Source organism: Dipodomys merriami, unplaced genomic scaffold, assembly GCF_024711535.1.
Source record: "Dipodomys merriami isolate MVZ:Mamm:240054 unplaced genomic scaffold, mDipMer1.0.p SCAF_5, whole genome shotgun sequence".
Lineage (NCBI taxonomy): Eukaryota > Metazoa > Chordata > Mammalia > Rodentia > Heteromyidae > Dipodomys > Dipodomys merriami.
This window is the reverse complement of record NW_027206068.1, coordinates 66,102,412-66,120,211: the sequence shown is the minus strand read 5'-3', so window position 1 is coordinate 66,120,211 and position 17,800 is coordinate 66,102,412.

The window sequence follows — 17,800 nt, the reverse complement described above, 5'->3', positions numbered from 1 at the left end:
GGGTGATATATATATATATATATATATATATATATATATATATATATATATATATATACACACATACATATATATATAATGTACATATATATTGTATATATATATATATACATATATATGTATGAGAATCTTATAAAGGTCTGCTTTTATTTAGCAAGGCAGTACAGGAGAGATTGCTTGATGCATTTAGTTCAAGCATTACATGCTGCAGCTGACCCAAGACTCACTAACCAAATCTTAGATTTCATACAGGAGGGCACAAGGTCCTAAGCATTATTACAACAAATCTGTCATGCAAACAGAATACTATTTGATATGTCCATGCATGTGAGTGATATAAATGATTCCAGTGATTGTGAATAATTCCAACAATCACCAGTATCTTCAAAGTGTGACAACTTCTGCCAGAGTCTACCACCGACTTTGTGATCATGGTAAGCATGTCACTGTCCAACCTGAGACAAGAGATTCAGATCAGAATAAAAAGCACTCAGAAGAAGAGATGGAGAGAATGTCCCAGTTACAGAATGGGGACATTTACCTACTCATGCACACACATGGTGTGATGGAGCTTGGACAGAGAGACCCTACTTGGTACTAGGTAAATATATTTGGTATTTGAATGATATGCTTATCTGTCTGGGACCAGCTATATACAGCAAAAAGAATCAATTCTTATTATGTTTTCTAGTGTTTTCCTGTCCTCAGATCCACTTTCTAGCTCCAGGCCCCTCATTAATAAGGATGTTTAGTTTCTAATTATGCTTGTTATGGTATTAAGTCAGATAAAGTTGTTATAAATGTATCTTGCTGGTTTTGCATTCTAAAGATTGCAACTCTAATTCCCGACAGAGTTCAATAATAAATGTTTTCTGATATATATTGCAACACCACACTGATCTGGAATACATTCATTTGTAACTTGTCATTTGGATGAGTTGGGCTGAAGTTTACTTACATCCTACTTGTAAAAACATGCATGCTTGAGTAAAGAAATGGTATTATACAGGTTTCATAAAATGATTAGCCATTTCAAAAGAAGAAATAATTTTTAGTTAACATAGATCATATAGTTCAATAGCTGATATGTTCAATACTAATCTTGCTGTTCTATAATGGAAGTCACATTCAGTAGGTAAAATTTTGTCAAATGGGTTTAGAACTTATATCATCAGGACTTTCTTAATTAAAATGTGAAAACAGAAGAATGGAGGGAAAGGGAGGAAGGAAGAAAAGAAGGAAGGAGGGAAAGAAGGAAGGAGGGAAAGAAGGAAGGAAGGAAGGAAGGAAGAAAGAAAGAAAGAAAGAAAGAAAGAAAGAAAGAAAGAAAGAAAGAAAGAAAGAAAGAAAGAAAGAAAGAAAGAAAGAAAGAAAGAAAGGAAGGAAGGAAGAAAGGAAGAAAGAAAGAAAGGAAGGAAGAAAGAAAGGAAGGAAGGAAGGAAGGAAGGAAGGAAGGAAGGAAGGAAGGAAGGAAGGAAGAAAGAAAGAAAGGAAGGAAGGAAGGAAGGAAGGAAAAAATGCCTGCCTAGGTAGGCAGGCAGGCATAAAAGTTCAGATCCACTCTATTATTGCAATTAGCTGGAGAGCAATAGGAGGTTGGGTTATAACTTTTTTTTATAACTTTAAAGAATTATGTTGTGCATACATTCACAGTATTATAAAATGAAAAATAATCCTAGTAATAAATAATTTGTGTATATCTTTAAAGAAGCTAGTTGAGGAGCAACAGGCATACCTATGCAAATCCAACTCTGTAAATTCAAATAGGATGGACCTCTTGGGTCATCTGATTGATCACTTCCTCTTCCATGGCCCTTTCTTCTAGAGTCAAACACCACAGTTGACTTTTCAAAATTCCTTTCATGTGGCAACTTCTCTCAAAATATTTCCTAACCTCAGGTCTCAGTCAGACATTATTCTGTTCTTCCAATGTGTGTGACTTCTGACATAGCACTTTTCACATGGCAAAGAAATAAATACTTGATTTACATACTCAGACATTACACCTTCTCTCCTTGGGGTCATTTAACTTAGCTTGAAGGTAGGAACCATGAATCTTTTACTATAATTGTAATTGAAACACATAATCTGGTTCATAGTAAGGAGCTGATAAATATGCAGGCACATATGCACTAACTAGAATTTAAAACTCTAGCACTAGAACAAACATGAATTCTAGAAAAAAACCAATATTTTATCGGCACATTTTTATTTTATAGTGACACTCAGAGAGAGAGAGAGAGAGAGAGAGAGAGAGAGAGAAAAGAGAACTTATTCCCAATATATTTTCTAAAAACTCACATTCACTTTCTTTCAATAGTCTCAATACTTTAATTAACTTGGCTGAGGACTTTATAAAATATATATAGCCAAGCACCCTTAGTGAAAACTTTATAAACTATTTACAGTCAAGCATGCTAGATATAAAGGAGATTACACAGGAATAAAAAAGGAGAAAATTAGCTAAAAATAAAGGAAAAGAAAGCAGAAAAATATTTAAATAATTGATATAAAATCAAGATTGACATATTTCTATTAAGTACTTGCAGCAAACCATTTTGGGATTTGACACAAAAAGGAATTTAGTGTGGTTCTTAAATTCAAGGAATTAGATTTATAACTGTACAATACAGTAGGAAGACTTCATCTCTGCTAACATGGTACCAAGGACTAGACATAGAAAGATGATAAAGGAAGCTCACTTCTTTACCCATTGACTTAATAGATGACTGGTAAAAGAAATTACATGGTTATTATTCATGCTCTACTAGTTAATCAATAATTACCATTTAAAAGTCACTAATTAGCCTTTCAGTAACAACACAAAGTTCAGAATGATTTTAGAATTAGAACATTGAAAATAAAATCAAATAAAAATATCTGGCATGTGGTAGACTCTCTTTTAACTTTTTAGATAGCATTACTTTGAATTGTCTATTCTGGTTCACCATTGACAGCTTTAATTTAGATCTTTAAATCAGAAATACTAAAAAGAAAAAAGTTAAGAATTCTAATATTCTTGTATGTACTCATATAATGAAAGCGAGTTTCCCTGTTCCTGCTCTGTATCACTGAACCATGAAGCAGAACAAGGTGTGGAATGTTTATGAAACTCAGAAAATCTGGAACAAAATGATGGCTTCTCATGGTGCAGCTCACTTCCCCCAAGTATCTGCAAAGATAATAAATGGCTGCCACCTCTCAGTGCTATTGCTGTATACCAGAACCCTCAGAACCCGTGCATCTTTGACACAGAGGATTCCCTCTGGCCTAAAAACAATTACTAAAACAGAAAGCTGGATGATTCTCTCTTCATAAATGTTCTTATTGTGTACTTTTCTAAAGAGAGAGGTACAAGGAAAACAGAAAAAAGGAAAACTCTTGTTTCATAGCCAGAAAGGGATTAGTTTTCACCTCATATAGACCAATGGTGGAGATATATGGGTAAGAGAAGGAAGGAAATCCGATTTATGGTGGCTACCCAACTCTGATCTAAAATTTTTAAATATATATACATAATATACCTATATATAAAGAGATAGATACATATAGAGATACATACAAGATACATATATACATATGTAAGTATATATATGTATACACATATATGAATAAATACATATAGAGAGAGACATAAGATACACATATATACATTAAGTATATACATACATATATGTATCTCTCTATATGTATATGTATCTATCTATCCATGTATGTATCTATACATATTTCCACAAATATATAAACTCACAAAGATACCCTAATAAATCAAATGTTCTTATTAACTTATATCCAAATATCTTCAAGGATAAACAAAATAGTTACAGATGGGAGTGAGTGATGTGGTAGATTAGCTAGACAGGGAGTTGATCTAGTTAGACCAAAGACAGAGAAAGAGTTCTGAGTGGACCTACATAATTTGGGATTTAAATCTTTACATCAGAAATACTAAAAAGAAAAAAAGTTCAGAATTCTAATATTGTTGTCTTCCTTTCAGAAAAATCATCCTGACAGCTGGATTTCCTCCAACCCAGCAAGCTTTCAATGCTTTTCTTGAGATAAATACAATGGTCTCATAGCCCAGAAAGATCTGTCAAGTGAGCTAGCCATAAGAGAACTAACCCTCCCTCAGTAGAGAATTTTTCAACCTGCTTGTATTGTGAACAGAGGTGGATTAACTAATATCCAAATATCTGAGCGGACCCCACAGTATACAGAATATACAATTGTGTAGTATGATTCCATTTTGAATAATTAAGTCAGTTCTGGGATCCAGAAGAAATACAACAGTTAGGCAGAAGGTGAGGAAAGCTCATCACTGAGGATTGCCTTGCATATCCCCAAGGCGCTCATGAACACACAGAAATGAGAAGGCAGAAGGCAAGCCACGTGAGAGAGAGTACGTTTTCTGTTCTGGAAACTAAGACAATCACAGCAGAAGAGCCTACCCTTCATACACCTGGCCCTTCCCTACACAAGCACCAACAGAATGCCTAGAAACCAGTAAAAATTTTCAACGTGCATGCTGTTCATTAGGTAAAGTGCCGATCCATTCACCTGCAGTGTATCATTGAACTCCAGCAATCATTTTCATGAATTGGCATTCTGTTCTTCTTTTTCTTTTCTTTACAAATCATTGTATTGAAACACAGGAATTCATACACTAAGTCTATCTTGATAATAAAGACAGCAGACCTCTGCAGACAGTGCTGTGGATCTCCACCAAGCATGAAGACTCAGCCTCATCAGAGGACGGGCCCGTTTGCTGGCCGATCTTCCTTCTCATCAATAAAGACCCGGAGGATGGAGAGGATGATAAGACTGTTCTCTGATGTCTGCTCCCAGGAAGACTGAGGGCAAACTTCCCAGTTTGGAAGCAAACAAACTTTTCTTTCCCACCCTGCTCCTGCCTCCTCAAATTTCAATGTGTCTATTTAGCACATATTTCTTTCTTTTTCTTTCTCCTAAGTGCTACAATTTAAGAAGAGATCAAGGAGACAATTTCTGAAGTCAGAGCAGCACTTTTGAAATTAACACTGCTTTAAAATTCCAATATTTTAAAAATAGGGTGTCAGGAAGTAACTGAGAAGCAACTGAGAAGGGAGCATTAGATGCTACTTTTAACTGTGCTCAGCAGGATGAGTTTGAAAACCTTTAGTTTAGTTGGTTTCAATCCTTGGCATGAGGAATTCTGGCATAACTGAGAGTCTCCAGAATTAGAAAAATACAGGCTAGGCCCCACCCACTGTGAGCTAAGTGGCCAATAATCTGTCTGTACAAGATGTCAGTCAGTGACCAAGGACCCTGGCATTAATCAGGTTTGATGACAAGGTTGGGAAATATTCTTTATAATCAATAGCATAGTGTAAGATGTATGTGTAAGTGTAGGCAGGGTGCCTGGCTGTTTATCTCTAGAGTGTTGTTTGACTCTGGTAGAATTTTTAAGTATTTTTTTTTCTAACAAAGTAACCAGCAAAAGCACCCAGAAACCATCCTTCAAAACGATAAGCAAAATACATTAAAATGCAATTTTTTGCTTTTCTTTACATTTCCTCTGTTAAAAGAGAAAAATACATTGGGAATCTTTGAAATCAAGGAGAGAAGACTGCCTTCCAGTTGGCAATGGAGGCTTTGAGGGAAGAAGCGGACCCTTCTCTTCACGATGTTGCAGCCCTTCAGCATGCCTGTCTAACAGGCATGAAAAATACTAAATATACTGGCTCACACTGCTGAAAGTCACAGAGCTACAATGACTAAAGCTCAGGGTTTTTTTTTTTAAGAACACAGTCAGACTAATTTTTTAAACACCTATGCCTTGAGGATGTTATGCAGATTATAAAATACCAAGAGCTATATTTTGAATTTTGAATTTTTATTTTTATTGGAAAGGTGGTGCACAGAGGGGTTACAGTTATGTAAGTCAGGTATTAAGTAAGTTTATTTTTAATTTTAATTACAGTTACATAAGTAAGGTAATAAGTAAATTTCTTGTCAACCTTGTTACCCCTTCCCTCATTTTTCTCCTACTTTCCCTCCCCCAACCCTCCTCCAAGTTGTACAGATTATTTCCAACATACTGTCTTATGAATATCACTGTTGCATTGGTTCCCACTTGTCCTTTATATCACCATTCTGTCCCCTTCCCTTCCCTAATTCAGATAAACAAATACACAATACCATCGTACCAAAAATCATATTAAGTGAAATAAGCCAGACCCAAAAAACATAGGTCCCATGGTTTCTCTTATTTGCAATAATTAGTATACGTCTAGGGTAATCTTCGCAGACGAGCAGAACAGCTCAATAGCTATGTACATATGACCATATAAGATGATGCTAAGTGACATGAACTCCAAGACATGGACACAAGAGGCTATACTTTGTTGTTGTTGCTGTTGTTAATGTACTATGTGATTTCTTGTTTCTTTTGTATGTTCTTTCCCCTATGGTATATCTCTTGTTGTCACTGTTTTAAGTGTCAACTCTTCCCTCATTTACTCCTAGCTTATTCCTTCTGACTCCTCTCCCCTACAAGTTGTATAGTTCATTTGCAACATAGTGTCTAGTGAGTATCATTGCTACATTGGTTCACCCTTTGTTGGACCATTTCTGTGCTTCTCCTTAAGGGGAAGGAGATAGACTGATAAACTGATAAACTTTCATACAAGAAAAAAAATACAGAGGTCAAAAACAGTGACAAAGGGGAAATAAAACATAAAAAGTGAAATAAAAAACCATAAACATTCACACAGAGACCAAAAGAGGATACTCTTAAGAGAGGATCACAAATGAACATTCTAGCCACAGAAGCTGTCCTTTGACTGATATTTCATCTCTGCTTTCCAAACTTTGGTATATCCTAAATTGCTCCTTCATATTACTACTTGATGATTACTAATGATCAAATGTCCAGATGCATAAAAATCTTTAAAGTACTAGGGCCAATATTATCATGATTTTTGAAATTTATAACATTTTGATATGTATATATATATATATGTTCATATATATGTATATATATACATATATATATATATATATATAATGTACGTATCCACTAGGAAATGATTGCTACCATCTAGTCATTTAACAAATCCATCACCTTATATAGCTGAGCTTTGGGATGAGAGCATGTATGATAATCTTAGTACATTTCAATTACACACTACAATATTGTTATCTAAAGTCACCATGCCATGTGTGAGGTTCCCCAGAAATCATTCATCATCCATAAGTCAAACTTTGTCCTCTTTGCCCAACATTTTTCTATTTCCCCCAAAGCCTCACAACGATCATTTTCCTCTCTGCTTCTGTAAGTTGGCCTTATTAGATTTCACAAGTGAAGACAGGACCACAAGTGAAGAGGCAGGCCACATAATATTTCTAGGTCTGGCTTGGTTTATTCTACACAATGTCTTTCAGGCTCAAGTATGTTGTCACAAATGAGAGGACTGTCTTTTTCTAAAGACAATTGAAAAGGTATAAATATCTAATAAAAATAATGAAATATCTAGTTCTATTCCTTTGACAATGGAGTCGATTGCATAGTTTGACACATGAATAATGCTGTAATAAACATGGGAAAGTGGTTTTTGTGTAACAAACAGTTCCCTTTTCTTTAGATATATGCAAAAATTGATAGATTATATGAAAGTTATCTTTAAATATTTGAGGAACTTTTTTGCAGTTTTCTGTGATAGCTGTAACACTATGCATTTCTACCAAAAAAAAAAAAAAATACCAGGGCTTTTTTTTTTTAATTTCACATTTCTCTACAGGACTGGATATTTTGAGGAAAATAGAGTGCTGTTGCTCAAATGGAAAGAAATTTCATTTATGTGTGAGGAACAATTTTTGTAGATGTCATTTATGACATAACAACAGTTCACCAAATTATACTGGAGATTGGAGATTTGCTAAAGTTATGAAACACATTACACCTTATAAAGTCTCTGTGTGTGATATCAGTTATAATGTCCCCTCTCTCAGTTATTTGTAAGTTTTCTTCCTCCTTTTTAGCCTCACAAATAATTTGCCAAAGTTTTCTCTAAAAATGTACTTCATTTCCTTGATATTTTGTATCATTTTCTAGTAACTATTTCATGTTTCTATTCTGATCTCTATTATTTCTTCCTTCTTCCTTCTTCTTTTGGCTAAGTTCTTTTCCTTTTACCTTGAAGTGTAAAATAAGGGCATTTATTTGAGACCTGGTTGCTCTGTTAATGTGACCACTTATCACTGCAAACTTGCCTTATATTTTGGTGTCTCATATTTCTTTCACTTTGATGAGGTATTTGTTCCCTTTCTTATTTATTCTTTCACCCTCTAGTGTTCAGCAGTTTGTTATTTAGAGTCCAGGTGTTTGGGAATTTTTCATTTCTATTTATTTATTTATTTATTTGTCTTTTTTTTACTGAGCTCTAATTTGAAATGATTATGGTTGGAAAAGATGCTGGATATGATTTTAGTCTTTTTAAACTTAATGACTTAAATAGTATTTAGGCCACTACTTGCATATAATAAGTATTCCCATTTAATTTCAGCAAAGGTATATCTTCAAGGCTCTAGTAAGGCTCTTTGTATGTAGATTATACACTAGATCTTTTCAAACACTCATTCAACCTAAGTAATTTTTCTGGTTGAAATAAATGACCCATTTATATTTAAAGCAACCATTGATAGATTATGTTTCCAATCGCTATATATCAAATATTTTCTGATTTGTATATTCTTTGTTCTTTCTCTCTTGGATGGAAGACTGCCACGTGAGGTTGACAGACGGAAAATGAGGAATTGACTCAGCCAAGTTGAGGGTTCACAGAGTCAAGGAAGCTCTTAGTAACCTCACTCCATGAACTACTGAGAGCAGTTTCATGCGTTTCTGAGGGACACTTCAGAAAACTGACACTCAGCTTTGCTGGTTGAGAGCTGAGATTTCATGACTTCCACAGATCAGTCTATATTAGTTCTTCATTAGCAACCTGAACCCAGGCAAGCCTACAGACTGAGCCACACCACAGAAGCTTAGTGAATAGTACAGAGACCGCCAGAGAAGTAGACTTGGAAAAGAATGGATTAGACACAGAGAAGTTGAAAATTCAAAGCAGGAGAGGATCTCAGGCAGTGAAGGGCCTAGAGGTTGGTGACTTCCTGTTGATGGCTTAAACAAGCCTGTGGCTGGCAGAGCACGCAGCATCTTACAGCAGTGTGGTGGCTTTGGGAGCTTGCTGCCAGCTGAAGCTAAGAGCTTTAATTACAGGACCTGGTTCTTAGCTGGTACCTTCCAGACTTACCCTTGCCACAAGGTGACAAGCTGCTGGCCGAGATCAGAAAGAACTGAAATCTACAGATGAAGCCTGTGAACCTCTCAGTTCTCTATCATGGGTTCAGAACTCAGAGAGTCATTTGTTATCCCCACTATCAGGCACATTAGAGAAACAGCCCATGGGTAGGTAGCCTATTTTCTTCCACAGTTGACACAAATAAGGGGAGCTGTGCAGCAAGTAGGACATTGACTGGTCCACAGACCAGAAAACATTGTGTGACTAGCAACGTTTTCCAGTACACAAAGAAGGAAAGCTTCTAGGGTAGAATTAACATAGAAGCAGATACCGACCCTTCACCAGCTTCACCCTTAACTCATACAACACCAACTCAATCACAGGGAAACACAAGAGACCTCAGGTGGTCCTCTATCAAAGTAAGGCTGAAGTGCCAGGCCTGGCACCTTTACGATCATGTGGGAAGAAATCTGACCATTATTTCTCCCCTAAAACAGCCAGAGGAAATTTCACTGCACCCATTCCAGGGAACAATTCTGCATTAGCATTGCAAACACTTAGACCTCAACACTGAAAATGGTTAAAATACTCAGCAAATTGACTCATAGATAGATAGATAGATAGATAGATAGATAGATAGATAGATAGATAGATAGATAGATAGATAATTAACTGAACAATAAATAATATGATGAAACCAGGCAGCATAACACCTCCAAAAATCAATGACTCCATAGTCATACATGCTAAGCATGGGCAAAAAAAAAAACAACTCAAAAGTGTGATTGTAATAATAATCAACAAAATGGAAGAGAACATATATAGAAAACTGAAGGGATTCAAAGAAGATGCAAAGAAACAGCTGCAGAAACTCAAAGAAAATATGAATGAAACAGTTGAAAGAAGGAAAACAATTCTGGATATAAAGAAGGAATTCAATATAGATACAGAAATCCTAAAAAAAATCGAATTGAAAGTCAGGAAGAACAAACCTCAGAAAGTAGGTAACACAAGTCCTGGAAAGTCTCTACAGTACACAGGATCAAATTAAAGACAAGATATTAGGGCTAGAGAGCAATGCAGTCAATGAAGAACTAAGGGGAAAATAACGTGAAACTTCTGGGCTATAATTCAGAGACCAAACTTAAGAATAATGGGCATAGGGGAAGAATACAAAACATATTTCATCAAATAATAGGCAAAATTTTCCAAAATATTGAGAAAAATCATCCATTCAGCTTTAGGAAACCCAAACATATCAGACTAGAAAAGAATCTACCCAGGACACATTATAGATAAAACATTAAGAATACAGAAGAAAGAAAGAATACTAAAAGCAGCAAAGTACCAAGTCTATCATAAATCCTTACAAGGAAAGAGGACATGCTATATGTGAAGTGATCAAAGTAAACAACAGCCAACCTAGATCAATCTACCTAGCAATTCATGACTGGGAACGAATAAAACAACTTCCACGATAAACAAAATAAAAGTAACTTATGACCACTAAATCAACTCTACAGAAGATACACAAAAGAAGCCTACACACATAAGAAAAAGATAAACACAACCATAAAAGAGGGGAAAAAAGTAAATCCTAGTAAATGAATAGATAAGCATATGGAGACTCAGAAAGAGCTAAATATTCAACAACAACAACAACAAAAGGGCAGGAATTACTACATACTTTTCAATAACACTGAATGTGACTATTCTCAGTTCCAACCCAATGACAAGTTGGATTAAGAAACATGACCCAACCATTTGTTGCCTGCAAGAGGTGCATCTTACTGACAAAATCAAACATTGGTTTATTGTAATGTGGTGGGGAAAGTTCTACCAGGCAAATGGATCCTGACAGCAGGCAGCTATAGTCATAGCTGATGGAGTTCAAACCAAAACCAATAAGAAAAGAAAAATGGTCACTTCCTATCAATAAAGGAAATGACCTCTTAAGGTGAAATAACTATTGCTAACAATGGATTCTTTGTGGTACATGTGACTCTCACTCAATTAAGATTTTTTTGTGTCCTTCGGTTGGCTATTAATTTTTAATTAATTTTTATGGTACATGCTTGCGATTGTCAATTATGTATGATTTATGGCCACATCAAGGAAGATTTTACATTAAAATAACATTGAAAAATTAGTAGCTAGAGACATGGCTTAAGTGGTAAAATACTTGCCTATCAAGTAGCTCAAAAGTGGATAACGGTGACAGATGTTAAAAATGAACTAATACTTTATGTCTATGAATAAATTATCATGTGGTCTGAAGGTCTTGTCTATAACATGTTTTTAAGTTTCTCTATGAGAACAAAATTAACCATAATGCTCTATGCCTCTAATTTATGATGATGGGGCTATTACATACTAGTGTGCTTTTGTATATCAGCATTGGAATATTTTCTCCTTCATGCATGTCTGTGTTAGTGAGGGCAATAGATAATTATAAACACTTTTTTAATGTGCTATTTTGTGTTAAATATCTTCCTAAGAGCTTGCAAATGTGGCTGTTACCAACTTTCATGCTATTCACACAATTAGACAAGAGCTACATTTAAATCTAATTTGTATTTATTTCCACATCCTTTAGGATGTGGCCACTAACTCTAACAGAAATACTAATAACAATAATGGCGTCTACTCTAAAATGTTACTGGGAAAATTAAACAATGCATATAGAGAACTAGACCAATATGTATTTACAAGTAATCTTTTGTTGTAGTTATGACAACTTTGTATTCAACATAGAAGAATAAAAAAGGAGATGGAGATGACTGCTATTTATTAAGTATCTACTCCTGTGAGTCACACAGATTATTGTAAGTCATCTTATTCAATCATATCAATGGTACATCAGGTTGGCATTATTGTGCTTTTCTAATAGATACAGCAAATGTGGTTCTGATTGCTATATTTAACTTGCCATAAACTTACCCAGCTTGTAAGTGGCAGATACAAGACTGGAAAGAAAAAAATGTATCCATTTTGAGTAAGATAGATGAATTATTCCTCTCATTTGGAAATCAATTTGTTGGAGTGAAAATGAAAGAAGGATTATGCATATCTATAATCATTTAGCAGACTTCATTAAGCACCTACTTCAGTTGCCAGAAACTTTACCAGAAATCCTATAAGCTAGAGCTTGATTCTGTCCTCCAAATCCTCAGAGTCTGGAAAATAAATAGCACCCTTGAGCTGACCCAAAGACATCTTTTCTACCCAGGCAGAGGGAGGTACTCACAGAAGCCTGTGTAAATGCACACTGTCACCTGCATAGCCAAATCAGCCTGTCAGCCATCCAGCATCAGACTTGATCGCACAGCTGACATCTGCATCTCATATTAATCACAGTGCCCTGACTTGGCCAGACATGCAAAGAGTCACACAAGGAAGCAGCAAAACAGCTCCATCTCCTCTGTGGTCCTTCTGTCTGTCTATCTGAAATGCATCAGCCTCAGTCAAATGACACTGATACAGTCTGGAGAGAAAAGCCACCAGCAGAGGAGACAGGGACAATATCCAGAAACATGTTAGATGTGCTTTCATAATGCTGGACATATTTGTACTGAGGAGTCATGTATGTAATAATACTTGTGAAATATAACCTCCTATTCCTGCCACCCATATGAACTATTCTAGCATGTTTTCCTGGAGAATCTGGAGCATGTATACTCCAGATTGAATATATTACAGAAAACAACCAAGTTAAGAAGCAGTTTTTGCTCTGGATAAAAATAAGTCATTTCTTAGAGTTGTCCTCAGTCCAATTTGACTCTTGCTTTCTTAGGCTTCCTTCAGTCCTAGCCCTTTACCGTCTTCCTTACACATAGAGGTTCCATTAAGCTGCAACCATCTAGATCATTCCTTCCTTTTAAAGCCAATAGTTTCCAAGAACGTGTGAGAGAAGCTAGTGATATGTCAATGGAAGAAGAAAATAATCTACAATCACAAATACTATATATTTGTGCATTTATATATGTGCATTTGTATCCGAATATATGTCTGGTGTATATCTGCATATATGTCTGGTGTGTCTATTCAGTTATCTACTCAAGAAATAGAGGTTATCTTACTTAGAACATGACCCATACAGAAGTTGGAATGGAAGTTGGAATGGCACAGTAAACAGAGGTTGAGAGTAGAACACTCATATATTTATTATGCTCAGTATATGGAGTATATGAAGCTCCATATAGTAAGTATAAATGGATTTGTTTATTAAATCATATGCTGTACCTTAACTAGCCTTTGCTAGCAAAATGAGAAGAGCTCAAAGAAAGTTCTTGATTATAGCTTGGCTATAATCTAGTACAAACAACTAGTACAACTCTAGTATAACAATGAAGAATGTGGCTGAACTGTCATTTTCATTTAACTACATCCATAATACATCTCTCCCAACAACTGTAGAGACCAAAAGCACTTACGGCCAGTAGTGTACAACTCAGCAGATATTAAGACAATTAAGCATTCCATTCCTGTATGGTATAAATTTTAATTACAGTTCATGGAGTGACTTGTTTTTAACACATAACTTGGAGGGAACATTTTAAAAAACTGGATATTTGGAAATGGAATGATTGGTTCTCTAGTTTTCTTATTGAACTTAATTGTTTGGACACATTAATAATTTAGCAATGAAACACAAAACAAACTTTAAAAAACATAATCTTCCTATCAAATGAAAATATTCTGCATATAAGATTTGTCTTACTTGTCGAAAATACCAAAGCTCATTTTTTTCCCCTGATGTTGACAGAGAGGATCTCAAAAAATAAATAAGCAGAGTCTTGTGTAAATATATGGACAAAGACATAAAGTATGGTAGAAACAAATGCAGAAGAACCAGTCTGCTTTGTTACAAGGGGACATGCAGTAGAGGGCTAAGCAAAGTTGGGTTATTCTTCAGCTGGTCCTTTAAAGATGAATCAAGGCAGCTATGGGTAGTTATTTCAATGACAAAAATACTTGATGAAACAGCAGCATTCACTTGGGTAGTCTAAAAGGGGAGTTGACAAGCAATCTCTCCTGGAGGCAATCTACTCAGGTTCTCCTGAGCTTTTCAACTGGGTCTTAAGTTTACAACTTTCATTTTTGTGCCCGTATACTCTACTTACTGTAAGAGTTCTGTTAAGTCAGGTTTCCAGGATTTTCCCGCCCTCTATATATGATCACCTTTACAATATCTATTTTCTCAGCATTCCCACATCCTCCTAGGGTAATTTCTGAAGCTGAAAAGCTGTAAGGGGTTGACATAGAAGCCAATGGAGAAACAGACAGGGGCAAACAATTCACTACCTTAGAGTCTGATGTTTCAAGGTCACAGGAAGTTAACTATTAAGCAAGGGATGACTTTTCAGGCTTACAGGATCACCTAGGCATAAACAAGGAGAATTGTTTTGAAGCAACTAGTTCTATTGGAAGAAGATTTCACACTAGGAAAATAGTTTAAATTCTACAAGATAGACCTTGAGGTATGGAAAAGAACTAGCTGTAGTGAAGGTAGAGATGTGGTAAATACATGGTAAAGAGCCAAGCACTGGTGGCTCATGCCTGTAATCCCAGCTACTCAGGAGACTGAGATCTGAGGATTGCAGTTCAAAGCTAGTCTTGGCAGAAAAGTCTGTGAGATACTCATCTCAATTTAATCATCAAAAAATTCAGGCACTGGGATGTAGCTCAGTGGCAAAGTGCTTGCCTAGCAAGTGCAACATCCTGGGTCTTATCCCCAGTATCAAAAAGAAAAGACCAAAAAAATGTTTAAAACAAATTACAATGATTTGCTGTGTCTTAAATAAGATGAAAAAAAAAAAAAACCAACAACAAAAAAAGCCAGGTGGGAGGTGGGGTTGGGTTTGGGGGGTGGAGGGGGGGGAGATGGGAAGGGGTGGGAAGGGGAAACAAAGGAGGAGGCAACAATGCTTGATAAGAAATGTACTCACTACCTTGCCCATGTAATTGTAACCCCTCTGCATGGTATTTTCACAATAAAATAAAAAATAAAAATTAAAAAAAAGCCAGTTGCCTGTGGCTCAGGCTTGTCATCCTAGCTACTGAGGAAGCTAGAAATTTGAGGATCGCAGTTCAAAGCCAGCCTGGGCAGAAAAATCTGTGAGACTCTAATCGCTAATTAATCACAGAAAAAGCCAGAAGTAGAGCTGTGGCTTAAGTGGTAGAGTGTTAACCTTGAACAAAGAAGCTCAATGACAGCACCCAGGCCCAGCGATCAAGCCCAGGACTGGCAAAAAATAAAAAATAAAGTAAAAATAATAATAATAAACTTTTGGAAGTAGAGCTTTGGCTCAAGTAGTAGAGTGCTAGCCTTGAGTGAAAAAGCTAAGGGTGAGTGCCTAGACCCTGAGTTCAAGTCCTAGAACCAGCACATAAAGAAAGGAGGGGAGGACAGGAGAGAGGAGGGGAGGGGAGAGGTGGGGAGTGGGGAAGGGAAGGGATGGAGACTGACCCTGCACTTAACTAAGAGAGAAAGGACTGAGGCTAAGAACGTTCTGTGAAAGCGTCCCAGTCGCTCAGTTTACACATCTATGTTAGAGATGTAGGAATCAAATCTTTTGGTCCTCCTTATATGATATAAAGATGCCCCCTGAGATCTTAAGGTAGCCAGTGTCTTCTTTCATAATTTATTTTCTCTTCTTCCAAATAGGGATCCTAAAATCTATCCCATGTTAATTCCTGACTATTTCATGAAAACTTGTTTTTGTATTACTTGGAGATGCTGTTTCTATATCTGTCTAGACAATAAAATTGTTCTAATTTGTTTTCTTTTAATAATCACATGCCCAGAAACTTAATGTATCAGTGGGCTCAATATTGAGTCTAATATGTGTTGGACTAAAACTACATGACTGCTTTGGTAAAAGAACTGAAGAAGAGTTTTAATAATAGCTGACTCTTGGCAATGATGGTATACTCTAGACTGCAAATTATTGGTAGGTAAAGTTGCAATGGTCTATATGTGCAATCTGAGCCGTACAATTCATTGTCACTCAGGATGGTAATTATTCTGTAAGAGACTAATTGTATTGGTAAAATATCATGACTAATGGAATGAAGTTACCTTGCTATACCATAGGAAATACTCAATTGATATAGACTGGCAAATTTGAAATTTGAAAATCAAAGATATAACAAAAGCAAACAGAAGATACAAGGAATCTCTTTGGAAAAGTTATTATGTCATTATCGCTTTCATTTTCCCTAGCAAAAACCCACACAAGCAAAACACCATACACCTGTCTGAAGTTCACCCTGGGTTTCCTTGTAATTACATTTTTTCCAAATTATAATAAGATTTGTCTTATTCTATTTTATGTTGCTTACAAGAATGTATCTTAGTGTGGGTACTCTATACAAAAAAGACCTACATTTAATTCATGTTTTTGAAAGTCTAAAACCATGAAACTCATGAGGACTTCTGTCTCACAGGAGAGCAGATGGCTTTGGGTTGGGATTCTATGCAAGAGAAAGAGTTCACAAAGAATGAAAAGGTTCCAGAGACCAGAGAAGGGTCAGAATCATTTTAAAAAATTGTTCTCATAGGAACTGCTATTTTCAAGAGACCTGCAGTAGTCTCTTCTACAGGAAGAGATGGAATAATAAACAATAAATTTCCAGTAGCTCTCACCTCTCAAAAATTCTATCACCTCTATCTTGATATGGTGAGTATCAATCTTTTAGAGCATGTACCTTTGTGGGACACACAAACTATATCTAACTCATTTATCAGAAATACATTTTCTGAAAATTTAGGTTTTCAGCATGTGAGCTATTGAATAAAACAAAATATTTTCTAATTATGTTCCTGTAACTTCAGAGTTTTATATTTAATGTTCTATTTTCATGAAAATTCAATTGTTTTGTCAACATGAGGTCATGGCAGATACATAAAACATTCTTCAGTTTCATTCACATGCTACGCTTACAGTAACTTAAGTATATCAAAAGTTGTTTTGTCATTCATGATCTATCATTTGAAATTTTTAAATTGCAATGCTACTTTTTTATTAAAGATTTATTCAGCTCTGGAAAATATCTTTTAAGTACCTTTTGGAGAACCAGTATAAAATGAACTTTGAAGATGATTTTTGATGGATTATTAGTTGTAATTCATTCCTCTTCCACTAGGGGGCAAAAATGCGGGAACATGAAGCTCTCCTTCTGGCTGTTACTGTAATGGAGGATTGGAATGCAACATGGTAATACCACTTGCCTTCAGTAGGAAAGAACCAGCCAGAAACAAGCAGTGTCTGCAAAGGCATTTTTCAAGAAGCTGAAAATTCTATCTGAACATCCTCAACAAGGAATACTTGGTAAGAGGAGGACAAATCCAGGTAGATAGAAAACTTCGTGTTAAAAACAGAGAAAGAACATGGATTCTGGATGAATTAGACACCAGGCACTGTTGAGGCAAGAGAAAAGGAAATGCCCTTTATCCCAAATAAGACCTGCAAGACCAGACTGGATAACTCTAGTTGGATTGGGAGAGGTGTTACATG